Below are 11,814 nucleotides of genomic sequence, written 5' to 3' on the forward strand. Positions count from 1 at the left end.
TGCAGTTGCACAGAGGAGGAAAGGAGGTGTAACTACTCGCCGAGGCCCGGGGTGATTCGCTAGGAAAAACTTTTCAGTTTCCGCGGAGGAAAATAAGGGAGGGAGAAAATCAATCAATCTGCCTCCGCCTACCAGCACCTCCTCCCAGTTGCAGTTGCACAGAGGAGTAAAGGAGGTGTAACTACTCGCTCGAGGCCCGGGGGTGATTCGCTAGGAAAACTTTTCAGTTTCCGCGGAGGAAAATAAGGGAGGGAGAAAAATCAATCAATCTGCCTCCGCCTACCAGCACCTCCTCCCAGTTGCAGTTGCACAGAGGAGTAAAGGAGGTGTAACTACTCGCTCGAGGCCCGGGGGTGATTCGCTAGGAAAACTTTTCAGCTTCCGCGGAGGAAAATAAGGGAGGAGAAAAATCAATCAATCCTGCCTCCGCCTACCAGCACCTCCTCCCAGTTGCAGTTGCACAGAGGAGTAAAGGAGGTGCAACTACTCGCCGAGGCCCGGGGGTGATTCGCTAGGAAAACTTTTCAGTTTCCGCGGAGGAAAATAAGGGAGGGAGAAAAATCAATCAATCCTGCCTCCGCCTACCAGCACCTCCTCCCAGTTGCAGTTGCACAGAGGAGTAAAGGAGGTGCAACTACTCGCTTGAGGCCCGTGGGTGATTCGCTAGGAAAACTTTTCAGTTTCCGCGGAGGAAAATAAGGGAGGGAGAAAAATCAATCAATCCTGCCTCCGCCTACCAGCACCTCCTCCCAGTTGCAGTTGCACAGAGGAGGAAAGGAGGTGTAACTACTCGCTCGAGGCCCGGGGGTGATTCGCTAGGAAAACTTTTCAGTTTCCGCGGAGGAAAATAAGGGAGGGAGAAAAATAAAATAAACCTGCTTCCGCTACCAGCACCTCCTCCCAGTTGCAGTTGCACAGAGGAGGAAAGGAGGTGTAACTACTCGCTGAGGCCGGGGGTGATTCGCTAGGAAAACTTTTCAGTTTCCGCGGAGGAAAATAAGGGAGGGAGAAAAATCAATCAATCTGCCTCCGCCTACCAGCACCTCCTCCCAGTTGCAGTTGCACAGAGGAGTAAAGGAGGTGCAACTACTCGCTCGAGGCCCGGGGGTGATTCGCTAGGAAAACTTTTCAGCTTCCGCGGAGGAAAATAAGGGAGGGAGAAAAATCAATCAATCCTGCCTCCGCCTACCAGCACCTCCTCCCAGTTGCAGTTGCACAGAGGAGTAAAGGAGGTGCAACTACTCGCTCGAGGCCCGGGGTGATTCGCTAGGAAAACTTTTCAGTTTCCGCGGAGGAAAATAAGGGAGGGAGAAAATCAATCAATCCTGCCTCCGCCTACCAGCACCTCCTACCAGTTGCAGTTGCACAGAGGAGTAAAGGAGGTGCAACTACTCGCTTCGAGGCCCGGGGGTGATTCGCTAGGAAAACTTTTCAGTTTCCGCGGAGGAAAATAAGGGAGGGAGAAAAATAAATCAATCCTGCCTCCGCCTACCAGCACCTCCTCCCAGTTGCAGTTGCACAGAGGAGTAAAGGAGGTGTAACTACTCGCTCGAGGCCCGGGGTGATTCGCTAGGAAAACTTTTCAGTTTCCGCGGAGGAAAATAAGGGAGGGAGAAAATAAATCAATCTGCCTCCGCCTACCAGCACCTCCTCCCAGTTGCAGTTGCACAGAGGAGTAAAGGAGGTGCAACTACTCGCTTGAGGCCCGGGGTGATTCGCTAGGAAAACTTTTCAGTTTCCGCGGAGGAAAATGAGGGAGGAGAAAAATAAAATAAACCTGCTTCCGCTTACCAGCACTTCCTCCCAGTTGCAGTTGCACAGAGGAGTAAAGGAGGTGTAACTACTCGCCGAGGCCCGGGGGATTTGAAAACTTTTCAGCTGGAGGAAAATAGGAGGAAAGCACCTCCTTTTCAGAGGAGAAAGGAGGTGTAACTTCCGAGGCCTGGGTGAGGAAAATCCGGGAGGAAAATAAGGGAGGGAGAAAAATCAATCAATCCTGCCTCCGCCTACCAGCACCTCCTCCCAGTTGCAGTTGCACAGAGGAGTAAAGGAGGTGCAACTACTCGCCGAGGCCCGGGGTGATTCGCTAGGAAAACTTTTCAGTTTCCGCGGAGGAAAATAAGGGAGGGAGAAAAATAAAATAAACCTGCTTCCGCCTACCAGCAACTCCTTCCAGTTGCAGTTGCACAGAGGAGGAAAGGAGGTGTAACTACTCGCTTGAGGCCCGGGGTGATTCGCTAGGAAAACTTTTCAGTTTCCGCGGAGGAAAATAAGGGAGGAGAAAAATCAATCAATCTGCCTCCACCTACCAGCACCTCCTGCCAGCTGCAGTTGCACAGAGGAGTAAAGGAGGTGCAACTACTCGCTTGAGGCCCGTGGGTGATTCGCTAGGAAAACTTTTCAGTTTCCGCGGAGGAAAATGAGGGAGGGAGAAAAATAAAATAAACCTGCTTCCGCCTACCAGCACCTCCTCCCAGTTGCAGTTGCACAGAGGAGTAAAGGAGGTGCAACTACTCGCTCGAGGCCCGGGGGTGATTCGCTAGGAAAACTTTTCAGTTTCCGCGGAGGAAAATAAGGGAGGGAGAAAAATCAATCAATCTGCCTCCACCTACCAGCACCTCCTGCCAGCTGCAGTTGCACAGAGGAGTAAAGGAGGTGCAACTACTCGCCGAGGCCCGGGGTGATTCGCTAGGAAAACTTTTCAGTTTTCGCGGAGGAAAATAAGGGAGGGAGAAAAATAAAATAAACCTGCTTCCCCTACCAGCACCTCCTCCCAGTTGCAGTTGCACAGAGGAGTAAAGGAGGTGTAACTACTCGCTTGAGGCCCGGGGGTGATTCGCTAGGAAAATTTTTCAGTTTCGGAGGAGGAAAATAAGGGAGGGAGAAAATCAATCAATCCTGCTTCCGCCTACCAGCACCTCCTCCCAGTTGCAGTTGCACAGAGGAGGAAAGGAGGTGCAACTACTCGCTCGAGGCCCGGGGGTGATTCGCTAGGAAAACTTTTCAGTTTCCGCGGAGGAAAATAAGGGAGGGAGAAAAATCAATCAATCCCGCCTCCGCCTACCAGCACCTTCTCCTTTACTCCACAGAGGAGTAAAGGAGGTGCAACTACTCGCTCGAGGCCCGGGGGGTGATTCGCTAGGAAAACTTTTCAGCTTCCGCGGAGGAAAATAAGGGAGGGAGAAAAAAATCAATCAATCCCGCCTCCGCCTGCCGGCCTCATCGAACTCCCCCTACCACCCAGCGGAGTTGTCGCTGCGAGAGAGCGGGAGGTCTGTTTGGAAAACCGAAATTTTCAGCGGGGGGAGGAAGAGAAGGGAGGGAGACAGCAAATAAGCCTGGGCGGGGCTTAGCTCAAGCCGCTTGGCTGCTGTGTCCCTGAAAACTCCTCCGCTCAGGTTGGGCCTCTCGGAGGTCATCTAGCCCAACCCCTTCCAAGCAGGAGACAGTTACACGATCACAGAGTCGGAAGGGACCTCGGAGGTCATCTAGTCCAACCCCTTTCAAGCAGGAGACAGTTACACAATCACAGAGTGGGAAGGGACCTCGGAGGTCATCTAGTCCAACCCCCTTTCAAGCAGGAGACAGTTACACAATCACGGAGTTGGAAGGGACCCTGGAGGTCATCTAGCCCAACCCCCTTTCAAGCAGGAGACAGTTACACAATCACAGAGTGGGAAGGGACCCGGAGGTCATCTAGTCCAACCCTTTCCAAGCAGGAGACAGTTACACAGAGTTGGAAGGGACCTCGGAGGTCATCTAGTCCAACCCCTTCCAAGCAGGAGACAGTTACACAATCACAGAGTGGGAAGGGACCCCGGAGGTCATCTAGTCCAACCCTTTCCAAGCAGGAGACAGTTACACAGAGTTGGAAGGGACCTCGGAGGTCATCTAGTCCAACCCCCTTCCAAGCAGGAGACAGTTACACAATCACAGAGTGGGAAGGGACCTCGGAGGTCATCTAGTCCAACCCTTCCAAGCAGGAGACAGTTACACAGAGTTGGAAGGGACCTCGGAGGTCATCTAGTCCAACCCCTTCCAAGCAGGAGACAGTTACACAATCACAGAGTTGGAAGGGACCTCGGAGGTCATCTAGTCCAACCCCTTCCAAGCAGGAGACAGTTACACGATCACAGAGTTGGAAGGGACCTCGGTGGTCATCTAGTCCAACCCCCTTCCAAGCAGGAGACAGTTACACAATCACAGAGTTGGACGGGACCTCGGAGGTCATCTAGTCCAACCCCTTCCAAGCAGGAGACAGTTACACAATCGCAGAGTGGGAAGGGACCTCGGAGGTCATCTAGTCCAACCCCTTCCAAGCAGGAGACAGTTACACAATCACAGAGTTGGAAGGGACCTGGAGATCATCTAGTCCAACCCCCTTTCAAGCAGGAGACAGTTACACAATCACAGAGTTGGAAGGGACCTCGGAGGTCATCTAGTCCAACCCCTTCCAAGCAGGAGACAGTTACACAATCACAGAGTTGGAAGGGACCTTGGAGGTCATCTAGCCCAACCCCCTTCCAAGCAGGAGACAGTTACACAATCACAGAGTGGGAAGGGACCTCGGAGGTCATCTAGTCCAACCCCCCGCTCGATCAGGAGAAATACCCCCCTCTCCCCGCAATCCCAAGTGACCCCAAACGAGGGGGAAATAATCCCAAGCCCTTGGACTCGTCTCCGTTTCCCGTAAAGGATATCCATCTTGGCTCGGCCTGGAACGGCCCCCTCCCGCACCTACCTACCGCCCCGTATAGCGACGAGAGGACACAACGCAGCCCCTCCCTGGCACACTCACCGAGGGGATCTTGAGGGCCTTGGTGTAAAACGAGCGGATCTCCCAGTAGCCCAACAGGCTGTAAAAGACCTTCACCAAACGGTAGAGCCAGAAAATGGCCGCCATGACCAGCAGGAAAATGATACCGCTGTTGGCCTGGATCCTGGGGGGAAGGGGGAGAGAAGGAAGGGGAGGGGAGGAACAAAGCAAGAGGATGAGTTGTCGCTTGCGCCACGCCTGTCCGGCTGCACGTAAACTACCACGCAACCACCGCCTTCTCGGACGAGCTCCCGGCACGGGGAAAACGGACGAAATCGACGAGAACGTCCGAGACAAATTCAGGGGCGTCGCACCTCGCCGGGCTAGGGGGACATTTTGTACGGGGGTGGGGGGAAGGACAGGAGGAGAAGGAGGCCTCGTTCGGTGGCCTCGCTGGAGAGCTGCTCCGCGCACTCCGACAGGTTTCGAATCTCGTCGTCCGACGGACTTTGCCGTCCGGAAGGCCGGGAAATTCGGGCGGGAGGTTGGGCGAAGTGGCGGCCTTCCTTCGTCTCCGTGGAAAGTCCCCGCCGTTCTTCAATGGGGGATCGTTAAGCGGATCCAGGGGTTTTTCTCCCCGCATCCCCCTGGGCCCGCCACAGGGCTCGTGCTTGCGACCGTCTGAGATACGTCCAAACATAAATCAGAGGACCCGCGGAGGTCGTTAAGCATGAAACGGGTGCGTCATAAGTCCCCCTTTTCCGTGCTGTTCGTCGCGGGAGGGAATCGTCGTTCCACCGAGGACTGTTTCGAAAGCGAGCCCAGGTCAGGTCCCGCCCCGAACCAAAATGGCTGCCTTACCCAGGCTCACCAGTTCTCCCCGTGTCATTTTCGGCACCGCCGACATCACGGGGAAGCTCCTCCTCCAGAACCCTCGACTGACGCACCGCAATTCAGCCTCCCCTTCCCGCTGTAGAGCGAGACGTGTCCATTTTGAGTGAGTCGCGTTCCCTTTCCCCTTCCTTGCACCCGTCGTGGAGGGACTTCCTCCGGCCGTTAAGCTTAACTGCCCCCGTCATTGAGGCGAATCCGGCTTCCTCGTCGGAAGGGGGAGGTCCACAACGGTTGTAAGGGCGTACTGGCCAACAAGAGGTGGACATTCAACTCCCCCCGGCTGCGGGACGCCGCGACGGCCGTTTTACGGGCGAACAACGGCCCCAAGTCTCTTTCTTTTATCGGTGCCGGACGGTCACTAAACGAACCCTGGGGGTGGGGGGGGGGGGGCTCAGTCACAGCCAAAGAGGAGAGACTCCACATCCCGAGGCGGTCTACCTGGACCGATAAGCCAGGTGGGAATCTCAGCCTGGCCAATAAGCGAGACTCTTCGTTAATTGTCCTGTGGCAGTCTGTCTTTACCAAGAAGCTGGAGTCGACGAAGTTTGTGCCAACCGGCTACGGGTTGCAAAGCGTGGGAGCGGGGGGGTGACAGAGGGGTCAAAATAATCTCTTGACACCTTCCGCTCAACGCCCCCAAAAAGGCCGATCTTCGTCCCCCGCCGCCCTGGAGATACGACGGATGCCCGGCTCAGTTTCCCATCCCGCCGCCACGCCGCTTTTCACGGGATCGTGGCCCCAAAACTCACCCCTTCCAGAGCCTCGCTGGCCAGCAGCGGCCGCCGCTCACCTTTCGGCGCACTGGCCCGCCGGCAGGATGGCATCCGGCAGAGTCACCTTGGTCCGCTCCGGCACGAAGGCCCTTCCTCCTCCTCCTCCGGGATGGGTGTGATTGACAGGCTGGTTGGCGAAGAGGATGTCGTATTCCACGCAGCAGAGTAGGAAGGTGGAGAAAGTGGCCACAAACAGGAACTGCCTGGGGACGGGGGAGTAGCTATTGGGGCAGGCCGGTCGCGACCGGTGAAGCGGAGAGTGAAGCGGGGACCACCACCCCACACCCCACACCCCGAGGTTGTCGTCAGAAGTGGCAGGTGCGTTCCATCACTGGTTATAGATTTCTCGTTGGCACACGGGGTTGGACTGGATGACCTCTTAAGGTCCCTTCCAAGCCTACTAGTCTGAATACCCTTCTACTCAACTCAACTCTATTCCTTCTGAATTCTATTTTATTCTAAATTCCCTCCTGTGTCCTGTATTCTATTCTAAATTGTCCTTTTGAATTATCCCGAATTCTCGTCTTCTCGTTTCTCGTTTCTCGATTCTCGTTTCTCCATTCTCCCTTCTTCTCAATTCTTTCCTCGTCGTCCGTCCCCGCCCCCGATTCCTCCTCCGGTCCTATTCTACTCCGAATTCTCTCGTAGCCCCGTGTTTCCCCCGAAAATAAAGACCCTGTCTTCCGCAGCCGATTATTAACAGAGCTCCGGGATTCGATTGATCAACTACGGAAAGCAGAACCAAATGGACCGGCAAGGCAGGTGTCTTGGGGGTGGGGGTGCGAGGCCGGGCTACAACTGTCCAAAGGGAAGTAGTAGGGCAGCTCCACCCCCCCCCTCCCCATCCGTAGTAGGGCAGCTCCACCCCCCCCTCCCCATCCGTACCCTCGCTTAATTTTCTTACCCATCTATAGTCCAGCGAGCGGGATCATAATATGGTTTATTTTTGCGGGAGGTAGGACTTATAGTAGGCAGACGAGTAAAAAAAAAAAATCAAGGTAGGAGTTTCGGAGTAAGTCGTATTTTCCGGCTACTCCGCATTCTACACCTTATCCTGCGAGGAGGGAGTCCCGGCTTTCGCCAAGCTGTCTCCTCCCCGCCCCGAAAAAAGCCCAGTCCTCTTTCCGACGGACCCGTTGACCCCACGGGGAAGGAATTGGGGAGGGGGGGGGGGGACACCCTCGGCGGAGTCCTTACACCAACTCAAAGACGCTGGAGAGCATCATGCAGCCGAAGCCGTTCCTCTGGTGGAAATGATAGATGTGGAGAACTCCGTCAAGGAAAAAACATTGGATGCGGGACGCGTCCCACCATACGACCTACACCGTACGACCACTAGGTGGGGAAAAAAAGTCTTACAGCGGTGACGGACACCTCGGGAAGCTTATGACCAATTCCATGCCTTGGAGGCGGGGGTGGGGGGTGGGGGTGTTTTCTGCCAGCCTCCCTGGATGGGAGGTCCTCAGTTTACGACGCTAAGCGAGTTTGTGTCTTTTTGCGACTTTGCTTGCCCCGGTTCGTTGAAGTGAGTTTGTTAAGTGAGAACGGCCTCCCTTAACGATCGCGCCTGCCTGGGTTGTTAAGTGAGAACTGCCTTTTCATGAGCTTGCTCGCCCCAGAGAACGGCCTCCTGGAACGACCTCGCTTACCTTGGTCGTTAAGTGAGGGTAAGTCAAAATGGCCTCCTTTAACGACCTTACTTGCTCCAGTTATTAAGTGAGACCTGCCTCCTTGAACAATCTTGCTTGCCTCAGCTGTTAAGTTTGTTATATGAGAACTGCCTCCTTTAATGAGGTTTCTTGACTCGGTCATTAAGTGAGCTTGTTACACAAGAACTGCTTTCTTGAATCACATTGCTTGCCCTGGGTCGTTCAGTGAGTTTGTTAAGCAAGTCGTGCTCCCTTTTTACAATCTTGTTGCCCAGGTCGTTAAGTGAGTTACACATCTTTTTCCTCTCTTGCCATCTCCCTTAGGTGAATCCCTGCGGTTCTCAGGTTAATGACACAGTCGTTAAGCAAAACTGGCTTCCTTAGTGAAGGGGATCGGGTGATTTATTGCAACACACTGTGACCGCCGTAACCGTGAGTTGCTTGCCAAGGGTCTGAACTTTGACCCCGTGACCCTTGGTGTGCTCCAAGGGTCTGTGCCGTTTAGTAATCGCTGTACGTTGCGGACTAATCGAAGGCAGTCCTTGGCTTAACGACAGTTCGCTTAGCGACCGTTCTGAGTTCCAACGGCCCCTGGAACCACGGTCCGACGACCGTTTTTCAGCCTTACGACTGCCCCAGCCACCCCCACCCCCCCACGATCCAAATCCATCCGTTTGTAGCAACCGACTCATAACTAGGACAATCGTGTGGTGGGCGCATAACATCCGCCCTTCAACGGTCAAGTCAACCAACTAAACTGGGAACGGATAACGGCAGGGGTTCACTTAACGGCGGAGGCAAGCCAAACGGGAGTCGAATTCACTTAAGAAACCTCTCAGATCATTAAGCGTAACAAAAGATCCTTTTCGCCCGGGCTGTTTAATAATCGTCCTACGTTGCAGACTAATCGGAGGCAGTCCTTGACTGAACAGCTCACTTAGCGACCGTTCCGAGTGCCAACGGCCCCTGAAACCGCCGTTTTTCAGTCTTACGACCGCCCCAGCCTCACCCACCCCCGTCAGCGATGCTAATCCAGCCGTTTGCAGCCACCGACTCGTTAACTAGGACGGGTCGTGCGCTGGGCGCATACCACCTGCCCTCCAGCGGTCAAATCGAGCGACTAAACCGGGACCGAATGATGGCGGCAAGCCAAACGAGGGCCTGCAGAGGCAAAAGCCAAACGGGAGCTGAATTCCCTTAAGCCGTCGTTAAGCGAGTCAGAGTTTTTTTGAGGGGAGGGGGAGGAAACGAGGAAATCCTTGCCAAGGATATTTTGGTGAAGAAGTGATCCAGGTTCTTGACGTGGTGCCAGGAATCTGCGGGACAGGGGTGGGGGGAGGGTTGGGGAGGAAGGGAAAGAAAATATCGGGTTCAACGAGTCTCCCCCACGGGACACCCCCCTGCTCCTCCCCTCCCCCAAACCCGGGGTACCTTTCAGGCCTTCCGTCACATGGACGAGCAGCTCTTCATCGTCCTCCTCTTCGTAGGAGGACAAGGGATGGTATTCCCCCTCGTGCTCTCGGCGGTCGGCCATCGCGGGGCTGACGAAAGGACACACCGACACAAATCACACAAACTCAGGCCCTCCCCTTGAAGGGCTTGTTGTTGGTGGGGGAGCAGCTCTGTAACGACAACGACAACAACAACACACACACAAACAAACAAAAAAAAAAAGGACGTTACGAAACCACGTCACCGACGCCCGACACCAAAACGGCGATTCGGCAAACCGGGAGTCCCCTCGCCCGGAAAGAGCACAATGATACAAACGCACAAAGTTGGAAAGGGAGCTGGGAGGTCATCTAGCCCTACCCCCCTTAGAGAAGCCCACAAGCAGACTTGGAAGGGACCTCGGAGGTCATCCAGTCCAACCCACCTGCTCCGAGCAGAAGATCCTGACCGAATCGGGAAATGACAGTCGGAAGGGACCTCGGAGGTCATCTAGCCCAACCCCCCGCCCCGCCAAGCCGGAGAACCTTACAAAAGAACCCGCTTGGGAGGGGACCTCGGAGGTCATCTAGCCCAACCCCCCGCTCAAGCCGGAGAACCTACAAAAGAACCCGCTTGGGAGGGGACCTCGGAGGTCATCTAACCCAACCCCCTCCAGCAGGAGAGACCCCCTTAGAGAATCCCAGACCTCGAAGGGACCCGGGAGGTCATCCAGTCCAACCCCTCTCAAAAGCAGGAGACCCCTTATAAGAGTCCCAGAGCTGGAAAAGGGGGACCCGGGAGGTCATCTAGTCCAACCCCATCTCAAGCAGACCCCTTATAGAGTCCCAGAGCTGGAAAAGGGGGACCCGGGAGGTCATCTAGTCCAACCCCCATCTCAAGCAGACCCCTTAGAGAGTCCCAGAGCTGGAAAGGGGGACCCGGGAGGTCATCTAGTCCAACCCCATGTCAAGCAGACCCCTTATAGAATCCCAGAGCTGGAAAAGGGGGACCCGGGAGGTCATCTAGTCCAGCCCCCATCTCAAGCAGACCCCTTATAGAGTCCCAGAGCTGGAAAAGGGGGACCCGGGAGGTCATCTAGTCCAACCCCATCTCAAGCAGACCCCTTATAGAGTCCCAGAGCTGGAAAGGGGGACCCGGGAGGTCATTCTAGTCCAACCCCCATCTCAAGCAGACCCCTTATAGAGTCCCAGAGCTGGAAAAGGGGGACCCGGAGGTCATCTAGTCCAACCCCATCTCAAGCAGACCCTTATAGAGTCCCAGAGCTGGAAAAGGGGGACCCAGGAGGTCATCTAGTCCAGCCCCCATCTCAAGCAGACCCCTTATAGAGTCCCAGAGCTGGAAAGGGGGACCCGGGAGGTCATCTAGTCCAACCCCCATCTCAAGCAGACCCCTTATAGAGTCCCAGAGCTGGAAAGGGGGACCCGGGAGGTCATCTAGTCCAGCCCCCATCTCAAGCAGACCCCTTATAGAGTCCCAGAGCTGGAAAGGGGGACCCGGGAGGTCATCTAGTCCAACCCCCATCTCAAGCAGACCCCTTATAGAGTCCCAGAGCTGGAAAAAGGGGGACCCGGGAGGTCATCTAGCCCAACCCCAAACCCCACCCCCGAAGGAGACCCTAGATCCCACTTCAGACTAGCCTCTCCAACCCCTCCCCACCCCCAAATCCACCCCCTCCCCCGTCAGCCCAAGGCAGGACTCAACTGCACCCCCCGCCGCCCCCGAGGCGTCGTAAGTCGGAGCAGCGGTCGTAAAGTCGGAGCAGCGAAGGGAAACGCGCGGCCACCGCTTCCAGGGAAGCCGGGACGGCCCCGTCACCCCGTCCGAAGAGGCTCCCCGGAGGATGGGGGTGGATAAAGCGGTCGCTCACCGAGCCACGACGGGCCGCCTGAGTCACGCCGGGCCCCGGGACCCCGCGGCTGCCGAGGCCCCGCCTCCAAAAGGGAGAGGTCCCGCCTCGCCCCACGAGTGCGCCTGCGCGGTTCCCCCACTTGGCTTCACACAACCTTAGCAGGCGCCTGCGCGGCCGGGATTTCCGCCTCGGACTTCCTCCCTCGGGTCGGATCGCTATTGCCGTGGATCGTCGGGAGGGGCCAGACGCGCATGCCCAGAACCCCCACTCTTCTTCGTTTTTCTTCCTCGCGCCTGCGCAGTCGGAGAGCAGCTTGTTTTGCCTCGCCTTGAGTCTTCCTGCGCCTGCGGGAGGGTGGAGAGGCCTGGGACCAACCTCGACGGGTTTTCTTGTCGCGCCTGCGCAATAGGCTGGGCTGCTGGAGAGGAGGGGCGTGGCCTC

General features: G+C 55.9%; 1 pseudogene across 1 annotated transcript in view; it reads right to left on the reverse strand.

Moving 5' to 3' along the window:
• Positions 1 to 9,698, reverse strand: part of LOC113432640 (autophagy-related protein 9A-like) — a 48,765-nt pseudogene extending 39,067 nt beyond the window's left edge. Inside the window, exons 1-5 of the transcript XR_015746281.1 lie at positions 9,504 to 9,698; positions 9,343 to 9,388; positions 7,621 to 7,683; positions 6,441 to 6,626; positions 4,746 to 4,940 (exon numbers count right to left, since the gene is read on the reverse strand). The product of XR_015746281.1 is annotated as an autophagy-related protein 9A-like (transcript). The remainder of the gene's footprint in view (positions 1 to 4,745; positions 4,941 to 6,440; positions 6,627 to 7,620; positions 7,684 to 9,342; positions 9,389 to 9,503) is intronic.
• Between the last annotated feature and the right edge of the window lie 2,116 nt (positions 9,699 to 11,814).

The sequence above is a fragment of the Notechis scutatus genome, unplaced genomic scaffold, assembly GCF_049901735.1.
Source record: "Notechis scutatus isolate UNSWTSFEM ecotype Mainland unplaced genomic scaffold, rNotScu1.2 NSCUSCF24, whole genome shotgun sequence".
NCBI lineage: Eukaryota > Metazoa > Chordata > Lepidosauria > Squamata > Elapidae > Notechis > Notechis scutatus.